Source organism: Lissotriton helveticus, chromosome 3_1 (assembly GCF_964261635.1).
Source record: "Lissotriton helveticus chromosome 3_1, aLisHel1.1, whole genome shotgun sequence".
Taxonomy (NCBI): Eukaryota; Metazoa; Chordata; class Amphibia; order Caudata; family Salamandridae; genus Lissotriton; species Lissotriton helveticus.
This window is the reverse complement of record NC_136061.1, coordinates 298,966,119-298,985,951: the sequence shown is the minus strand read 5'-3', so window position 1 is coordinate 298,985,951 and position 19,833 is coordinate 298,966,119. Positions and strand designations below refer to the sequence as shown.

General features: G+C 45.6%; 1 protein-coding gene across 1 annotated transcript in view; it reads left to right on the top strand.

Moving 5' to 3' along the window:
- The window catches only part of YPEL2 (yippee like 2), a 149,702-nt gene that overhangs the window by 77,841 nt on the left and 52,028 nt on the right, over positions 1-19,833 (top strand). The window lies entirely within an intron of this gene.

Sequence of the window (19,833 nt, the reverse complement as noted above, 5' to 3'; positions counted from 1 at the left end):
TCCATCTCCACAGTCCTAGCTTCATGTAAGCCTTTACTGCCAAGTCTAGCCACAACGTTGGTTGATGGAGCTGTCAGATTTCATCCTATCCCAGCTTTGGGTTTCTCTACTATTTTACAAGGTAAACCCTATCTTGGGGAAGCTAAAAGTTATTTATAGGGCAGTTCTTAAAGGAAGAAGGTGAAGCACGTTTGAGGTTCTCAGTCCTGTTCCCTGTTTAAGGTTGTCCCACCGGATAGACCAAGGGCTTGATATTTGTGACCTAAATAATCTTCCCTTCTGTTCACCTCACCCCGCCAGCGTCCCCCATCGCTGTCCGTGCTGTATGGATTTTCAGGGGTCTGTTCATCTTTTTTTCATGTTTACCCACAAAAGGTGGCAGGTTTATCTCCAAGAATTATTTTTATCTCCCGGATCTCAAAATCAATACAATTCTTCCCCAATTATAGATTCCATATATTAAAGGTTATATAAATCAAAGAAGTCTAGTTGTGCGAATTCTTTTTTAATTCTCTGTATATTCTACATTTTGCGTGGAAGCAATGTTCTTCTTTTGCAGCCTCTTGATGGTACTCTGAAACTGTTAAAACGTTAAAAATGCCATTTGTTTACATGTTGTATAGTGCAAAGATGTCCAACGGACACCTGGATATATGCCTCATACTCAGGAGCTCACTGTCTACGCAAATTAGTTTCATTTGGTTTCATTGAATGCAAACCTGTGTGTAGCCTGAAACTCTGTCAAGGGAAGGCCCCATCAGCATGCACCAAGGAAACCAGTCCCAAGGGGAAGTTGAGGTTGTTCCTTAACCGCATGCGTGCGGGCGGAATTCCGCTTGCACGCTGACTTTTGCGGATTCACATGTTACGTGACGAGCTGGGCTCGTCATGAGCGTGCGAGGAGGCTACCTCATGACGAGCCCAGCTCGTCATGAGCGTGGAAGGGGTTAAACGTGTACTTTCAAAACAATGCAAAAGAGTTTCCTGTTTGCTTTTTTTGTAATTAATGAAGAACGATCCTGAAAGCAGCATCTGTTTCTACTGTGGATTTGAAGTTAAATAATGATGAGTTGTTTAGTGCTAATCGATCCTGTGCTATAAATGCACTGTGTCATGATCGGGTTGTTCTCTTTATGGTGGCCTGTCGTTGTCTACTAGCAGGAGTTGTAGCTTAGCTTAGTGCCCTGGGGAAAGAGATCATTGATGACTTGTGACAGATACTGTGCTGTATGTGTTATGCTTATTTTGTTTTTATACGGAATTTGCGTCACATCTGGTTCGTTTAACAGTGCCAGAGAGCATTACGGTCCAGATGTGACTCCAGCGCTGTATGAAAACGAGCATTGGCGTAGCCAATAGGTCTCACCTGTGTGAGAGCTATTGGCTTTGCCAATGTCTTTTAGCCATGTTGTACTGTGGAGTGGCATAGAGTGGAGTGATGTCTAGCGGAGTGAGTTGCATAGAGTGAAGTAGAGAAGAAGGGAGTGGCATGGGGTGGTATAGAGTGGAGTGGCGCCGAGTGAAGTGGAGAAGAGTGGAGTGGTGTAGAATAGAGCGTCGTTGAGTGGCCTAGAGTAGAGTGTTGTACAGGGAAGTGGAGTGGAGTAGAGTGGAGTGGAGTGGCGTAGAGGGGAATCATGTAGAGTGTAGTGGCTTTGAGTACAGTGACATAGAGTGCAGTTGTGTAGAGTGGTTTAGATTAGAACAATTGTGGGTGTAACGAGCACCAATAGAGAAGGCAGGTAGGCTGAAAGCAGCAAACATAAGAAACCATAATGCTTGTGTTAAAAGTAGGAAAGCAAATTGCTTGTTCAGCAACAATACTGAAACGCTTATAAAATAAAAAGATGAGGAAGACCACATGTACTTGGCCCATGCTCCAAGGAGGAGCTAATACAAGAAAGGGAGGGAAGCCTACAGGAGCAAAGCAATCGAAAAATTGCAAATAGAAGTGACAACGGAAACAGCTAATCGTATACTGTTGGGGAGTTGTAAGCCCACTGAATTGTAAACAATATGTCTTGCCTGGCAGCACGTGTGCTGTGCAAGTGAGACTTAAAAATAAGCAGAACACGTCCTGTTTACTCTATTCCCTAGTGAAAAGTTTGTGAGAAAGAAGGTGAACTTTGGCGTATATTGTTGTGCAGTGTTCCACACATTTATGAGCTTTATGTCTTTAGTCATGCTACTGAAAGATATAAAGTAAAGATAGGTCTTGCAGCCTCCTTCTAGACTCAGTTTTTTTGTTTTTGGTGGGATGGGGGGGGGTTCCCTCTCCAGTTCCTGAATCTGATTTCAGAGGTCATGGCATATAGTTAATTAAGTTGTAGGAGATGTTTTCAATGATGACACAGGCAAGGATGAGAGGTATAAACCTATCTGATTTCACAGTGATGAGAGTGGATTTCAGTTTCTTCTGGAAAAGTATGGCAACACAATTTTGTCCTCCGCTTTTGATCGAACAATTTCTTACTCTCATTGTTTTATTTGGGTCCCCTTATCATCTGGATGGATTTATTCGTTTTTGTACATGTTATCAAATGTTTTGTTGTTTGATTGGATTGTTTATCCCCTTGACCTTCCATGAGATATTTCATGAATCTTACTGTTTGATACCCGATAAACCAGGTTATTTTCGTATGTTAATTTTTCAATGCCTAACTTGCTGGATTATGCAGGTCCCATTAGTTTTATTTCTTTTGTGTTCAAGTTTTAGGTTTATTTCTCAATGTTGTAGTTTCTAATTGTTCCTCTTGCTCTGGATTGCCTTTTCTACTGCATTGTTTCTCCAGCTCTAGTGAATCCAGGTGGGCTACTTTCCTTGTGCTGTTTTACAACAGTGGTAGTCAAAGGGGTTATTGGTGAAGGGTTGGGGTATATGGTGTGAGTATTTTGTGGCAAGCCAAACTTTGCGCAGAACACGCTGCCCAGCTTATTTGATAAGGGTTACTTGATGTAGGGCATTAACAGATTTTTTGACCTTTGATAAGGGTTTTAAAGTAGAAATTAGTTATGCTCACACTTCCTGACTTTTGCTGTTTTCAGTTAGCATCTGGTTCGACTGTCTGGTTAGCCTCCATGTTTTTTGTGATGAGAACAAGTTCTAGAATTCCTGAAAGCTTCGCATTCACTGAAAATGTCATTTCTGTTTCGATAAGTGTCTTTGCATTTCTCAGGTATTATTAATCGGATTCTATGTTTTGATGTTTCTCTGGGTCTCATTTCAACAATTTATTTTCTCCTCTTTTACTGTGGTCATTCCCAGGTATTCAGTGATATTGAATTGTCTCCCCGCCCCAAAGTTATTTTATTCTTTTATCTGGCAGCTTCCTGTACCATGTTGGCATCCTTAAATTATAGGACGTACATAATACCTGTTGGTGTGGTGTTATTTGTGGCTCAAGATGGTGTGCTCTTTGAATGTTCAGAGTCGTATCTGTTGGGAGTTCAAGCAGCTTAGATAGGACTGTTTCAGGATGGGTATCATGGCATTTCTTTCTTTGCCCTCTTGTAGTCCATAAAGTCTGACTCTGTCCCTTCTGTTTCTATTTTCCAGATTTTCCTTTGTTCACCAAAGGTGATCTTGAAATTCCACAACCTGTAGTGTCCTTGGAAGGCACTTAAGCCTGTCGATTTTTGTTGCTTTATTGTTGGTCCTCTTCCATATTTTGTCTAATTTCTCTTCAATTACAAATAGTTTATGATGTAGAAGCCCTAAAAGGCTTCAGTGACTTCACTTCTTCCACGATACTCACCACAGTGGGATTGTCGAGCTGTTTCAAGTGCAAAAGATGGTCACACTTTGTTCTCTTATTGTTCAACTTGTCTGTACTTGTAAAGTCTTTTTTAGCTTAAGATTTCTCATTTGCTGCAGTTGAGGACTCTGAAATGTCTTGTGGAGTGGTGACATTTTTTACATTAGTATTTGACATTTTATTGATTCCTGCATATAGTGGAGGTAAAGATTCTGGTGTTACTTATAGCTACTTGCTTGCTCTCCTCCGAACTTGTTTGCTTACCAATTCTCTGATGCAATCCAGTTTGCTTGCTTACAAGCTTGCCTTGTTGCTGCTTGATGTTTATCACTATTTGTTCCCACTCTTTTTTTGTTTTATGCTTGCACGTGTGACTTGAAATCTTTAGGATTATTCTAGTTGGATCTGTGTCTCCCTCGGTTGTCTCTGTCAACTCAATCACTCTATTAAAGCATTGATGGTCACTGTTGACGACAATGACCACGGTGGTGATGGGGTACTAACTCCCCCATTCCCCACACTTACTTTTAATACCAAGTAAATGCCCAGCAAATAAATGTATTTGGGCTTTTACATTGGTTTTTAAATCACTTCTTGCATGGGCCCCCACTTAGACTTTCGAAGTGCCTCCCTGTCACCAGGCCCGCTCTCTACCAAACGCAGTTTCTAGAGAGCGAGGAGTGCCGATGATGAAGCATGACACCTGACGGTGTGTGGGGACAGTCCTTCACTTTTCTTGAGATGCCCGGTACCTAGTACCTTATAACTCCCGGTCACTTCTCTTCGGGGTTGCTTTTTTGTGTGTACATTGTTAATACATGCCGCTGCTTTGCTACTACTTGGATGCGACTTTAACTTGTTTGTGCCTTGTCGATGTTTAGTACATCTTACGACTTTTACTGTATTGAAAACTTTCATCTTGTTTTTATCCTTTTGTGTCTTTAAGGCTTGTGTCTCTAAAGTCTGGTGCATTTAATGTAGTGATATGTTGCTTACATAGTATTTTTTGAGTTGGCAAATGTTTCTTCCTCCCCTCCTTTTATCCTTACTAATTTTCTTGGATTTTTATGCAAATTGAATGATTGGTTATGGGTTTCCACTGAAAACATCATGTCTGGCTCTTGAACTCCGAATATTTGTTAGTTGGATGAGATACGAAGCTGGAAACACTGAAAGCCTGGATGAAAGATCTGTGACAATGGTCAGTGGCAGAAGATGTGATTCAGGAAAGACCGCAAACTGGTGGACCATATAAAGGACTAGAAGGAATTCCTGCCGGCACTACTACAGTATGATGTGACGCCCCGAGCAGTACTCATTTTAAATTCTGTTCTGATATGCAAATGTAAACTCAACTCTGCTGATCGTGGACTCTGACACTTGAAAAAGTGGAATGATATCTGCTGTAAAGACTGTTATGATTGAGGATAGTTTACTGTTCATCATAACTGTGATGTACTGGAGTCAGCTGTAACACTTCCCTGAATTGTGTTTTCGAAGGTTTGTTGTATATGAAAATAACATAGATGGATGCATGGATGATGGATGTTTGATGGACAAACTGAGCATTGCTTGATTAATTCATGTGGTGAAATGGTGGCTTCCTCGAGTTAATATGGCTTTCACTTGCATGGCGTTTGATTTAGTGGATCGCAGACGGTGTCAAATAGAGGGTGGCTACCCAGCATTCATATGACACAGATTGCATACTCTACCTCATATTTGGATGGAGTGGCCTGAGCTTAGGTTCTGGCTTGGACTGACCAAGGTATCCAAGGAGCATCCTGAGGGCAGATATCAGAAGACCCACATAAGCCTATAACCAGTTCTTTAAATGGGCCACTACTGAGTACTGGCACTTTTTTATTTTGAGAGGGAGAGTACCTGCACTTCTCAAGAGTGATGTGATATTTTAATGGGCAAGTACCAGCACTTCTCAAGAGGGATGTGATATTTTAATGAGAGAGTACTTGCACTTGTCAAGAGTGATGTGATATTTTAATGAGAGAGTACCGGCACTTCTCAGAAACAAGTAGGTTGGCACCTGCTCTTATGTTTCTCCATTCCAAGCACTGCCCGTAACAGCAGCCAATGCCCTATTTGTTGGTACATACGTTGTGGCAAGGGGAGAGGGCGGGAGTGATGAGGACACAGGTCACAGAGCTCTCCCTGCATTGCCTTCTCTAGTCAGTCGGTCCTGGGGTCCGGTTGGTGTTCGGCGATGGCAGGTTAGCATGAAGCGGGGCAGCTGCCCTGTTGTGTAGGTGCAGAGGCGGAAGCCGGTGAGTGAGCAGTGCAACTCCCCTGTGTTTCCTATGGGCTCCTCGGTCTTCCCAGTTTTCTGTCACTACGTGTGTCAACACTGAGGCTTCTGAGTCGATCTGTGTGAAAATTGAAGTGCCCGGCAGTGCAGCGGCAAGATTAACCTACAACTTCCAGTGAGAAGGTGTGGGGGTGGGGCTGAGTCAAGGGGCCTTGGTATCATGGGCGTAGGAAGTGTGGGTGACGGGGATATATCCCCCCAGATTTTGGAGTGGGTGGGGACACGGGGGACAAGGGTGGGGGAGACAAGGGGGCAAAAGAATTTCCCCTCTCCCTTCTGTTATTCACAGGGCCATTAGCTCGCGAAAGCACTACCTAATGGCCCTGCACTTGGCCTGCCCAGAGGCAGAGGCTACCTGCCTTCTGCCTTTTGTTATGCTACAGGAAGGCTCGGTGTTCTGGGAAGGGCAGAGAAGGGGAACAAAAACTGTCTCTTTTCCTTTTTCATACTCATTTCTGTCTCTGTCTTGCTCCTCCTTAAGTTCTGATTCAAAGAGCTCTTATGTACTCTCTCTTGCATCTCCTTTTCTTTATTTGTTTATCTGTGAAATGGATCCGAAATAGGCAGACACTTTATAGGCACACACTTTGGCTGGATATTTCCTCATTTACTGACCGTTTTATAATTCCAAAGAAAAACCTCGGGAGGGAGAGAAAAAAATGAAATACCTAAATTAAGTAATACAGAGTGGTCAGAAGACAGGCCAGATTGTGTTTTACACCCACACACATTAGAACCACTTTACAGAGTTTGCCAGTGAAAGCGCTACTTTCTTTTTTTCTTCTTTCTTTGAACAACATTGTTTTCCCAGGGTGGAGAAGCGCACCATTTCGAAAGGGACTGCAATACCTGGTTGATGGGTGGAGTGGAAATGTTTAATATGATCATTTCCAACTGTTCTAATTATTTTAGCTTATAAAATGTGTATTGCGGCTCGGTGTTCGTGGATGTGATTTATTTATTTTTAAACCAAACTGCTTACATTTTGAAAGGATATAAGCAATGGACATTGAAATGGGTCCCTTCCTGGTCCTGTAGCCATGCCCTGAATGTTTCAGGCAAAATCACTTACTGATTTCTGAATAGTGAGTTTAAAACTGTTAAGGTAACCATGTTGTTCCTGAATATATTTCATTTGTTTATTCTAGCATTCCTTATGAGTGTTTGCTTTTTAGAGGGTGGTGTTCATTTGTTTTCAGGCAGCATTTTACTATTGTCTAGTGCATAATTTGAATTTAGTTGCAGCACAATTGAGTTGTAGCTGAAGACAGTGCAAGTTTCTCTCAGTGGGACACTATGGTGTTCAGTGTGGGAGAGGATGTGGCACTCTGGCCAGAGCTGCTGAATTTGGAACTGGAGAACCATTTTCAGCCTTCATGACCAGTCCACCAGAATACACTCCTGACAGAGCTCATTCCGATGCTACACCTTAGAAGGCCCGATAGACCTTAGACGCCCTGGTGTCTTAGCACCCGCAAGTAGACCCTAACGGTGGCAAGTGTGAGTTGACCTTGAAGAACAGTCCACTACAATCCATACTGCAGTTCACCTCCAGTCTTGCGAGCAGGCATACGAAGAAGCACACCTTAGATCGACAGTGACTGTCACTGAGGTCACAAGATCCTTGAGGCCTGTCCACTTCCATTGGCCTTTTTCAACAGTAGTGGTGCAACTTACCAGGGGTAGGAAATGTAGGATTTGCATGCACACCAAACTTAGGGGGTGATTATAATGGAGGTGGGACCGCCACGTCACCCCGTTAGTGGCGGTCCCACCGCCATCGGTGACTGCATCAACGCCAACCATATTACAATGGCGGGTGGTTCCCTGGCGGTCGGAAAGTCCAACCGCCACGCACCGACTGGCTCCTTGAGCCCGCCAGTGAGGTTCCTACAATGCTGGCGGTGCCTACCAGGCATCACAGTAGGGTTTATGATACTCCTTACCCGCCAGCCTATCCATGGCAGTTCACCCACCATGGAAAAGTTGGTGGAAAGGGACATTGGAGGCCCATAGCGGACCCCTTTCTCCCCAGGCCCCAGACATGAGACCTGGGGAGCATCTAAGAAGCCCCCCTACATATCACTGCACCATGTGGCAGGCACCGCATTGTGCCTCCCACGTAGTGCAGTGATATATGTAACATGCCAGTTTTTACATTACGGCAGATGATGCAGCCAGCAGCACCCCTTTTCCAACATTAGGATAAGGAAAGACTGGGGAAAAATTATAATGTTCTAATGTTCTAATCTATACCTTGAAGTTTTCATGCAGCTTTTTGATGACGGTTAATAGCTCACTGTTCAATGTTAGGATTTTAACTTGGAAACTGCAAATACCAAAAGAATCTCTCAGACAAAAGCAGTAACTCACTGACCAATTTACATGATATGCATGTTGGTTGTGATCTGCGTGGTACACATTCTTTGCAGCAGGCATATTAACCCAATGTGTCTACCTTACCAAGAGTCAAAACTTCCACTAGACAAACCTCCAATCTCTCTCAATAAAGAACATTAAACACCAAAGTTATCTTCACATTTTTATTGTTGCCTGAAAATTGCTGGAGACCAGAAATGCAGCAGCAGGTACTTATCAAATCATAATGCACTTGCAAACACAATGCAACCACCCTAAGTCAGTGTCCTATGTTTGCTTGGTGCATCAAGATGCAAGACTCATATTCATGTTTTTAAAAAAAATTTAAGATTTGGTCTGATTAATATATGAATGTAAATAACAATAAAGCATACATGAAAACTGTGACAACATGCCTACTTTTCTCAATATTTCACTTCGAAAGTATACGATTGTATTTGTTTAACGGGCGGTGATTTGTATAGGGTCACTGGAAAGTCCATAAGGTTGTCCCTGTCCCCCTCAGAATTTTAGTGTCTCCTACGCCCCTGCTTGGTATGACGCCTCCTCTCGAAGACGACGTTTTTAGTTTCATAATTTAGAACCCAATCCTAAGGTAATTCTCAAGCTGTGCCTTTCTTTACCTCCTTACTTTTACTTTAAACTGCTACATATAAAACCAAAATCCGGTCAGAGCCGATCTCTACATGAAGGTTTCCACTTAGAAGCTGGCCTTTCTCTGTGCATTAGGGGTAAAAACCCCCAGAGAAGCATGTAGCAATGCCTAAAATACAAAGGGGCAGATTTACAAGCCCTGTATGCCACTTTTGCACCGCAGTTGCTTCACGCAACGGCGGCGTAAAGCCAGCGCCATGCTGCGGGGTATGTACAACGTGACACATCTAGGGAGATGCGTCACGTTATAAAGCCCTGTGCCACCTGAAACTTGCGTCAGGTTTCATGTGGGCGTTCCAAAGTAGGGGGGGTCGCAAAAGTGACTGAGTAAAATCTACTTTTCCGACCTAGCTGCGTCAAAACCATGCGCCTGCTTGAAGCAGGCATAAGGCTTGACGCACTATGTTGGACATAGGCAGGGTTGGAACAGTGCTGGGGTTGCGTCGCACCCACGACACAACTCCAGCACTCCGCCAACCTTTACGCTGGCAGATGCGCCACGCATCTGTTTACCCTTGCGCCATGATGCGCCGCATTGTTAATGCGGCACATCTGTAGTGGCGCAAGGTAAACTTGCGTGATGCATCTTTCCTGGCGCATCCCTGTTGATTTGCAGGGATGCGCCAGGAAACGTAAATCTGCCCCTGAATTACAAGATTGAAAGAGATCAGGAAGTGTAGACACCACAGCAAAAATCTATTCTGAACCAAGTAGTCCCCAGGATCTCTAGCTACCTATAAATAGCTCTCTTTATCCAGCACAGCCCACTAAATTAGAGGCTTTTGCTTGGTCAAATTAATAGAAGGGTGCCAGGATTGAAAAGGTTGTATGCGAGATGAAAATGTGGGAATTTTCAGAACTCATAAGCTGATGTTTGGAGAAAAATTCTTGGATATCCTGTATGTATTTAAAACTGATATTCGAGTGATAAATAAGAAGGTTTTGGGGAAACTTATAATTAATATAATTTCCTTGGTTGCAGAGGGCTGTCGGCTATGGCTGTTTGTTTTGTGTTACGCACTATGTTGACCATTGCTGGTAATCCTGATATACCTGAATTCTAAAAGTGACCGATAGTATATATAATCAGATGCCTTACTTAGCCTCTGACCTTTCATGGGCTCACGTGGCACTCTCTTCGTAATGCGATGCCACATTTCCTCTGCCAGGCCTTGCCCTGATCTCAGATGTTGTTGCAGTATTTTACTGGAGTTCCAGAAAAGACCGCACGATTTGTTCGCAGCAGAGCTAATGTTTTGGAAGGTAATCCGTTCTGCCAAAGGCGGAACACGTCCGACAGTGCAGTCAGCCCGGTTTGCTGCATCTTGCTTTGGCGTGCCTGAATTTCTATTTTTAGGCGATTTACTGTCAGTGCTGAAAATAAAAATTATGCCAAAGTGTGTGTTCGTTTGACGGTGGAAGCACCGATTTAGGAATCCGATGGAAGTGCAGGGCTGATCGACGGTCTTCTGAGACCATTAACCGGAAAACAAGTTCTGGGAAGAGACTGCCTCTCTCCTTCCCGTGGAGAGTGAAGGGTTATCGCTAGAAGTCGCAAATCATCACTGCGGCCTTAATTATCCTTTCTTCTGCATTCTACGGTGTCCTTGGACTCGCCAAATTATCTGATGAGGCCATTTATTAATCACAGAAGAAACCTGGCCTCAAAATCTGCTACACACACCCGTCTGAATAACATCTTGTTCTGCACGTTCACTTGCTGCTTAGGCAGCTGATCTACTTGTACATTAGTGGGAACGCTTTCCTTCAGGTGCCTCGGAAACTCTTGAGCCTGTCCTGTTTATATTCCGAGAACTGCTGGATCTATCGAAACGCAGACTTTATATACATGGGCACTGCAGATACTGCGATTCTGGGGGTAAAGGGTGGGTGGGGAAGGTCTCGAGCCTTTTCAAAGTGTTCCCTACCTTCCTGCTTCAGCCTGTCCTCCTTCGTAAACATAAATATGCATGAAAATCATGTTTGTTCAGAACTTAATTAGCCTTTTTCTACTAACAGTACTGCATGTAGACAAAGCGTATTGTTAAATAACCAGTAAGATCACCATCAAGATAGCAATGCTTGTGCTACTCGGGACCTGATCAAGGTGTAGTCCTGAGGTGATGTGAGAAAACACATTGGCATTGTAGAGGCATCCTCTGAAACGAATTATCGAATTTAGAGGCTCTAAATGTACTTCAATTCGTTTTTAGGTTTCGCCTGGGGCACGGAGCTTTAGCTCCGCCCCCAGGAGAAATCTTTAGTTTTCAGTATGGGGGGACTTGAATCCGCCCTCTGTTCCATTGGCTAGCTCCATAAATGGAGGCTAGCCATTGGAACAGAGATCTGTCCGTCATGGCCGGACCAGATTCGTGGGCGTTCCTGCATTTTTTTCGCTCCACCCTTTTTGCATCGTCATTGGGCGGTGGGCGGAGTTTCGTTTTTTTTTTGGGTGTTTGTTTTCCTCATTTCATGCCGACCACGGCTGCCAGAAGAAGTCCAGGTGAGTGCGTTCCTTCCCCCCCTCCCGCTGTCCGTTCCTTTCCCGCCCCCCCCCGCTCTCCGTGTGCCTGTTACCGCCCCCTCCCACTGTCCGTCCGTAAATGCTTTTTTTTTTTTTTTTTTTTTCCACTCTCTCTTCTTTGTTCCCAAGTCTTTGTGCTTTCCAGCCATGCCTAGCCTGGTAGTGCCGGGGATCATGGAGAGGAACGGGGGCTTCGCAGCCGAGCTGGGGAGCTCAACCTTCGGGGGCGGTGGCGGCAAGGAGCAAAGGGGGGCGCTGCTGGAGGACGAGCGGGCGCTGCAGCTGGCGCTGGACCAGCTCTGCCTGCTGGGGCTGGGGGAGCCCCCGGCCAGCGCCGGCGTGGTGGCGGTGCAGGAGCAGCAGCAGCAGCAGGAGGACAGCAACAACAACAACAACACCGGCCTCAGCCACAACCACCAGCAGCAGCTGCCCCCCAAGGGCGAGAACAAGTTGTGCGCCCTGTACAAGGAGGCAGAGCTGCGGCTGAAGAGCTCCAACACCACCGAGTGCGTGCCGGTGCCCAGCTCCGAGCACGTGGCCGAGATTGTGGGCAGGCAAGGTAAGCGGTGCCCATTGTCTGCCCCCCCCTCACTGACTGCGTCCATTGGGGGTGGGAGGGGAAGTCACATGCACGAGGGCACCCCCCACACCTCATGCAGTCACTTTTAGGACTGTCTGTGTACACAATGAGCCATCCCTGCACTGTAAGTTACTTGCACTGCATAGTTGTGAGCATGTGTGCTCGCTTCCCTCAGTTGTAAAAGCATCACTTTTGTTCTGCTTGTAGAATTGGAGGAAGGAGCAGTAGTGGGAACTCATACCCACTGGAGATTGACCCTGATCATGAAGGGAAAAAAAGGCACCACACATACACGCTGCCGCTAAACGCCCTTTGTGTGACATGCCATCAGGAGGCAGTGATGAAATTCACAAGCCAAGCATCACTCCTCATTTGCGCAGGACACGCCGTTTGTGTCTCTGTTCGGTTTCCCTCATTTAGCGTGCACTTGCTTTCTTTGTTTACCCTTGCATGTAGATTTTGTCGAGAATTCTTTTCGTGTGTCTGTGGAGAGGAGAGCAGTTTGTCACCCCCCAACCCACTCGATTTTGCTTTTCTGGGCTAGGGTAGGGACCTTAATGAGAGGTCACCAGGGGGCTGTAAAACTCCCAAGGCCAAAGGAATTGCCTAAAACAAGATAGGATGCTTTTAAAAGTGACTGCATAAAAGTTGCTTGCGGGACAAAGGCGGAGCGGCGGTGAGCTGTGCTGCAGGGAACGCTGCACGCGGACCAGAATTTCTTTTGTTTGTCTGTGTATTGACAGGGGTTGTGGATTGTGGAAATATATGTCTGTGTTTCTGGATAATGGAAGAAAATGCCGAAATTGTTACTTTTGGGGACCGCAGTCTTTGTACTTGGCCAGGAAGCCTTGCTTTCTTTTGTTGTTTTTTTTCCCGTCTTTCTTCTTGCCTGCATCTGTGAAGGAGGAGGGGGAGGGGATTCTCGGGGCAGGACGTGAAATGGTTCAAATAACAGATTAATGAAAGTTGAACTGCTCAGGGTAATCATGTGACTGCCAGAACTGGAGGTCCCCCTCTGCAGACGGGGAGGGGCAGGAATCCTGTCTCCCTGTTCTTTCTGACATGGCTGGGATTTCCTCTGCTGACCAGTGGCCGCATCAGGCTCCACAGCCACGCTTTTGTTCTGTGTTTTGTGTGTGTGTGTGTGTGTGTGTGTGTATATAATGCCCATTGCGTCCTTTACTGTGAGAATTGGGACAGATAGGCGAGCAGTGACCGGAGCTGGGCATGGTGTAGGTGCCACACCCACTAGCTGCAAGGCAGGAAAATGTCATTTTTGAAGGGACATGACTACAATACTCAGGTGACATGAGTATTGACAGGGCTTGAGGGATTTTACATGTGTGTGTGAAATACGTGTATGTGTATATAGATGCGTGTGTGTGTGTGTATATATATAATATATATATATATATATTCATGTTATTGAAACAAAACAAGCGACCTCCCCGTGCAGCACGTCATAATTAATTACACACTCGTGTAAATAACATTCAATAAGATATGTTGTCTGACAATGATTTTTAAATACTGAGCACTTCTATCCTGATGTGAACTTCTGCAGATGGAGGGAACATGTAATCTCGGTGTCTGCTGGGAAAAGGTAACTTGACTCCTGGCTAGGTCAGATGGCAGAGGTTGCAGTTTAAAGACTACATTATGCCCCCATCACGTGGGGGTCAGATGTCGCAGTTTCCATTAACAGTAAGCTTCTGTGCCTGACATGACACAGCAGGCTGAAGGGGGTCGCTTGAGAAAAGAAACAGGACAGCTCTAAAGCTGCTGGTGGGAGAGAAACATGCCATTAATTACAAAGTACTCGCCTGTTGGACTTCCAATCATTGCCAGAACATCTGTAGCGCACAGAAGCAGGCTCTGCGGCGCTTTGCTGAGCACTTGAGCTAGCACTTTCCATGCCTTATGCAGTCTGGAGGAGGGTCGAATTAGTTTGAATAATGTGCAGAGTTGGTTGCCCTTTCTGTGTGTGCAGGGGGTGTACCACTGCGTTTTGTTTTCTAATAAACTTGTCTTAATATAGCGCCTTTGTGCACTGTCTCGGCTTTGTGGTGCTGTGAATTAGAGGGGTATTACTGAAGTGAGGGAACGGGCGAGTGCCATCAGAGAGAAGTCTGTGCTCTGTATTGTGGATAGTTAATAGAGGTGTGACCTCTGTTGGTTCGGCCGCGTGCTGGGAGAAGTGTAAAATGTGCAGGTTCACGTTTGGCTGTCTGTGACGTGCACTGGAATAACAAAGAGCGCTGAAGAGCACGAGCGTTGCCTGAGCTGAGCTTGCAGAAGAGCGAGTGGAGATGCCCTTCTCAACACAGCCTTTAATAGAAGTTCATACATGTTGCCGTTTTTTGGGCTGATAAAGCATCTTTGACATGGGTGCACAATTTGATGTGCCCAGGATCACGCGGCATTGCATAACAAGGCAGGGAGGAAAATAAGCATTTGTTATTGTTGCCACATTTTGACAAGTCATTGAGTCGTGCCTTTTCACATCCGGCTATCCAAGATTAAACATCTAAGCGCCTAGAGGCGCTGCCTTTTGTTCTTGCATTGCCTCATAATCGGTTTCCACTTTCGGTGTGCCTGGAAGCGTGGTGGAACAAAGGGGGGAAGCTGCGGTGCTCTGCCTGGTACCCAGCCCTGCTGGGAGGGGTCTTGGTGCTGATGACGGCGCAGGCCCGCCTATCTGGCAGCCTTTGTTGTGGCACGGCGTCGGTGCGCCCCTCATGCCTGCTGGTGAATGGGCTCTGGCCAGTCATGGCTGACGTAACTCTGCACAGGCCACGTTGGCCCGGGAAGCAGTGGGATTGGCTACAGAGCAAGTGTTATTGTTGGACAAGTGTGGCCTTTGTGCACTTTAGTGATGGCACATGTGTATAGCGCTACGGAGCTAGAAACCTGAGCTTTCCAAGTGCCTAACCAGAGTTTTTGCCACCACTTATAAGCATGTTGGCTGGCCACACCAACACGTGTGTACTGATTGTGAGGGGTGTAAAGATCTTGTCTCGTGGTTGCTTGGGCTGAGCCGTGTGTTGTGATACTCTGCGTCACACGGTGATTCATAAGGCAGGGCGCAGAATTTGAGTATGTCTGGTGGACTTTGGACACAGTGTCACACAGCTCAGCCTTTCAACTCCTGACATCGTTGAGGGGTTAGCCATTGTGATGTCACCGAGTTGTATGTCTCTTATGGCGTCAAGGTTTCAGCTGGTGTGACATTGTGGGTATTTATCGAACACGAATTGTCTGCCCAGGATAACTGGCCAGCTCGAGAGCAGCTGCAGTTCCAAGGCTGTACTCGCCTCTCTGGTGGCTGGCCGCCCGCTGCACATCAAGTTAGCTCGGGCCGGCTCAGCTGCACAGAGTCAGTACTAGGTAGGTGTCCCGGTGCTTTGTGGGACTATGAACAAACCACTGTGGCCGACGCAGTGAGTCCAGGTATTGGGGGGGGGGGGGAGGGGGTTGTCTGTAAAATCATTACCCTTTTCACCACCCTCCTTAGTTCTCTCTGATGTCGACTCAAGCTGGATATGTAGGAGGGCAGATCCGGCTCGACTGGCCTTAGTGACTGCCCAGATCATCAAAGGATGGAGTCCGGCACACACCCAGGTCACCGTTGCACAGGAGTGATTCTTCACTGCCAGCCCTATACAGCCACCGTGACTGGTTGCCAGGGCTTGACTGTCCACATCATAATCATTTCCATTACTGAAAGTAAATTGGGCCGCAAAAGATTAAAAGCAACAGTCATCCCAGTCATCGAACAGAGGACTGCTTGAACCATGACCCGTGACAACCCATGGGGTACAAGTATAGAGAAGCATCCTTGAGAACGCCAAACTGGGGCAGTCATTCAGATCATCACCCGCTTTCCTGGCTTCCTTCAGTATTAATCCACGCTAGGAGTCCAATGCCACATTCTGTTTATTCAATCGCCTCCTCTGGACCAGTGGGTGCCGAGGGCATCAGTGCGAGCCAGGCTCTCGGGGTGTGAGTGCCAGGCAGCACAAACTTGTCCCAACATGTACAAAGCAGAAAGGGAACAGCACAGAAGAAAGAAGTTGTTTCCAGTGTACTGACGATATAGTCGCCTACTGTACTCCCAATATTTTGTGGAAGGTCCACTTTTCCCACAGCCACCTGCATGATTTCCTGCTATAGACAAACCTATTTCCGGACTGCTGTGGCAGACACTGAAGTAGTTCCTTTGAAACACGAAGGCACCGATTAGAAGTGGGTCAGAGTTCCCAACCTGTGCGCAAACCCCCGTTTGCAAAGAGTTCAGAATTAGGCGGTGGCTGATATTTAGTGCATTGGGTAATTACCGGATGTGTTGAATAGCTCTCTCTTTGTTGAATTTAGGCGGGGCAAATATGCCCCAATTTAGAAGGTAAAAATGTGTATGGTATCCCTCAGAAACTCGTTATAGGTGCTACTTATTGCACCTAATAAATAACAAACCCCAGAGTATCGTTATTTAACTAAAAGAATAAACGAGCATTTACAATGCAACGGTTTCGCCTTTGGAAAAGTTTGAGCTATTGGCATTGTAAATGACAAAATTTGTATTTATGTGTTGGTTTGAAAACAGATAAATAAATGGCATTGTCATTTACATTGCCAATAGCTCTAACTTTTCCAAAGGCGAAACCGTTGCATTGTAAATGCTTGTCTTATTTAGGCAGTTGTCTGTCTGATCACTGGTTTATTAAACTTCTGAACGATTAATGATAAAAATGTGAGTGTTTATTTATGCAAAGATCTGCCGAGTGGTTGCAAATTCACTTACTTGGCTCCAAACGTTCGTAACTTTTTTTTAATTGTTTAGTAAGAGCTTCTGTATTAGGTAAATTGTGCGCGAACAAACGCATGTTTTTCTTGGGTTCTGGGATATTTCTTTTTTGATAACTGCTTGCTGGTGTTATCTCAGGTATGAAGTCTTCAACCAGTTCTGGCTTTGGAGTCAGGCCCGGTTCTAGCGGGTGGGCAGGGTGGGCCAGGCCCACCCAAACATGAGCCTGGCCCACCCAAACAGGATCCGTGGCCTCGCAGTGAGGGCTTGAAGGCAGGCGCGCAACGCCTTTGGGATCAAAGTGCTTCAACCCTCCCCCGTCGTGTGTGCGCCCGGGCTGAGACAGTTTCCCAGGCGCACACACACCCAGACAGTTTTAGAGATGATCACAGCCGCCCCCGAGTACTTCACAGGTCCACTTACATGTTAATGAGGCTTTGTTTATTTCTTCACCCCTTCTTCTCTGCATGGTGAAAGGCTACAATCCTTTCTTTGACAAGGGTAACATTTGGTAACCTTTGCCTACTGTCCTGCTGCATTGATATTTCTTTTTCTATGCAGTGCAGGAGAAAAGTTTGTTTATTCCTATTCACCTTTCCTGACCCCTGCAGTGGCTTATCACATAAGGCTGTGACACAAAGTTTGACTAATGGAGTAGGTAAGAGAATGTGTTACTATATTTTTTCTTGTCACAATCACAGGCCCAGCAGGACACATACTTCGTGTGTGCTTCATTTAAACAGTTTTTATCATTATCATGGCCGATGCAAGACAACAATAAAAATACAAAATGCCCAGATAACGCTGGTGATTAATAATCCTGCTGGAGAGCAATCATTTGTCTGTTAGTAGTTTTCAAATGCAGATGAACTGTATTTTATGTGGATAGCTCCAGGGCTTTAAGTGGGATGAAAAATGGGGGGGGGTCTATGAAAGGGGCGTGGCCAATGTAATTGAGGACGTGTCTTAGAAACAGTACGTTAAAAATCTGTGTTTAGCAGTGTGCGTCCCAACTTGTATTTTGCTGTTTCTGTCATTGCATCCAGGTATTTGATACAACAAGTAACATCATAACTACAAGTCAGGACTATTGGCTTTGTCAATGGTTGTTAGTTGCATAAGATAAATAACAGCAACAATGGCTGGTATATAATATTGCAAAAGCTTCAATTTAAAGCACTGGTGACATCAAAACAATGTTGCTGCTCCTGAGTTTCAAAAAGAGAAGGGAAATCCAGAGAGAAAATGACTCTCTTTAAAGGATTTCCCTTCCCCCTACAACGTTCATGACATCATGCCGTAACTTTCCACTTGTGAGTAGTGTGAGCAGGGAACACCGATGTGCCTGCTGTCTCGAAACTGGTCTCTATTGGGCTCTGTGTTGTGCCCTGGCACTTTTTTTCCGGACTGCAGTGACTGCAGTTCGGAAAAAAACGGACTACCTGTGACCAGCGCACTAAACGGAGCCCGATAGAGACCCGTTTCGAGGCCCCCTTAAAAAAACTGTGTGCGCTCAGACCCAGTGAGACCCGGCCCACTTAAAGCCCTGGATAGCTCTAGTGGGTTACTGCCGTTGTCACAGAGATCCTTGTGTTACTTGCAGTTCAAAAGTTACAATCCTAATATAGGACAGTAACAATGAACTGTCATCAAATAGCTGCATACAAACATGAATGGTATAGTTAGAACTTCTCTTTTTTGGTTTTGTGACATAGTTAGAACTGCCCCAGTCTTTCTTTATTCTAATGTTGCTTAAATGAGTATGTTCGGGCAGATATACATTTTTATCAGTAAAGCTGACCCCCATGGAATACTCTTTAAATCCTAAGGTTGTGTTTCCCCAGACCAAACCCTCTTAAAATATCCCGCCCACCAGTATGGATGACATGTGATTCACACACCTTGTAATCCTCATTGGCTTATCTGACATTCCCTATAGACTGATTTACATACTTGTTTGATTCATTGTCTCTGTATAATGTGTGTGTTGCGTAAAGTACTGACACACACTACACTGAAATGCATATGAGAGAGGGGCTACTTAAAGATAAGGGGCACTATTGGAGGGTGGCATTGAGGGAATCCGTGGAGGAGGTAGTGGGAGGGGCTATGGAGCGATGAGGGGCACTGGTGGAGGGTGGCAGTGAGGGAATCCAAGGAAGAGGTCATGGGGTGAAGGGGGGAGTTAGGGAGAGGTGAGGGAGAGGTGAGGGGCACTGGTGGAGGGTGGCATTGAGGGAATCAGAGGAGGAGGTCAATAGGGGAATGGGCTATGAGGAGATGAGGGGCACTTATGGTGTGTGGCTTTGAGGGAATCCGAGTAGGAGGTCAATAGAAGGGGCCATTGGGAGATGAGGGGCACTGTTGGAAGGTGGGAGTAAAGGTATTTATGGAGAAAGAGGTTATTGACGCGGCGCCAATAAAGACTTTGGCATCAGCGCTGAAGCCGGCCTTTCTGTTTTTGTTTATTTAATTAGCAGTCGAGTCATAAGGGCTACTGTGGAACATACTTTAAAGTGCGTGCTAATTATATTTACTGCTATATTCAATGTTTTAAGTTTGAAGGTGATTTTACTAATGTTTTTTCCGGTAAGAATGAAAGTGGAGCCCGATGGTGCCGGAAATGGGGCTGGGGCCCAAGGTCATCTGTGAGACAAGGTTCACTGGAGAGGAGTAGTGGATAATCAAGCCTGTAAGGGAGTGCGTTGCAGAGTCCGTGGTCAGGTGGAGGCAGTAATGAAGAGGGATTCTCCCTGAAGGCTCGCACAGAGAAAGCCCAAGAAGTGTCACTTGCCTGATACTCCCACCTCAGAA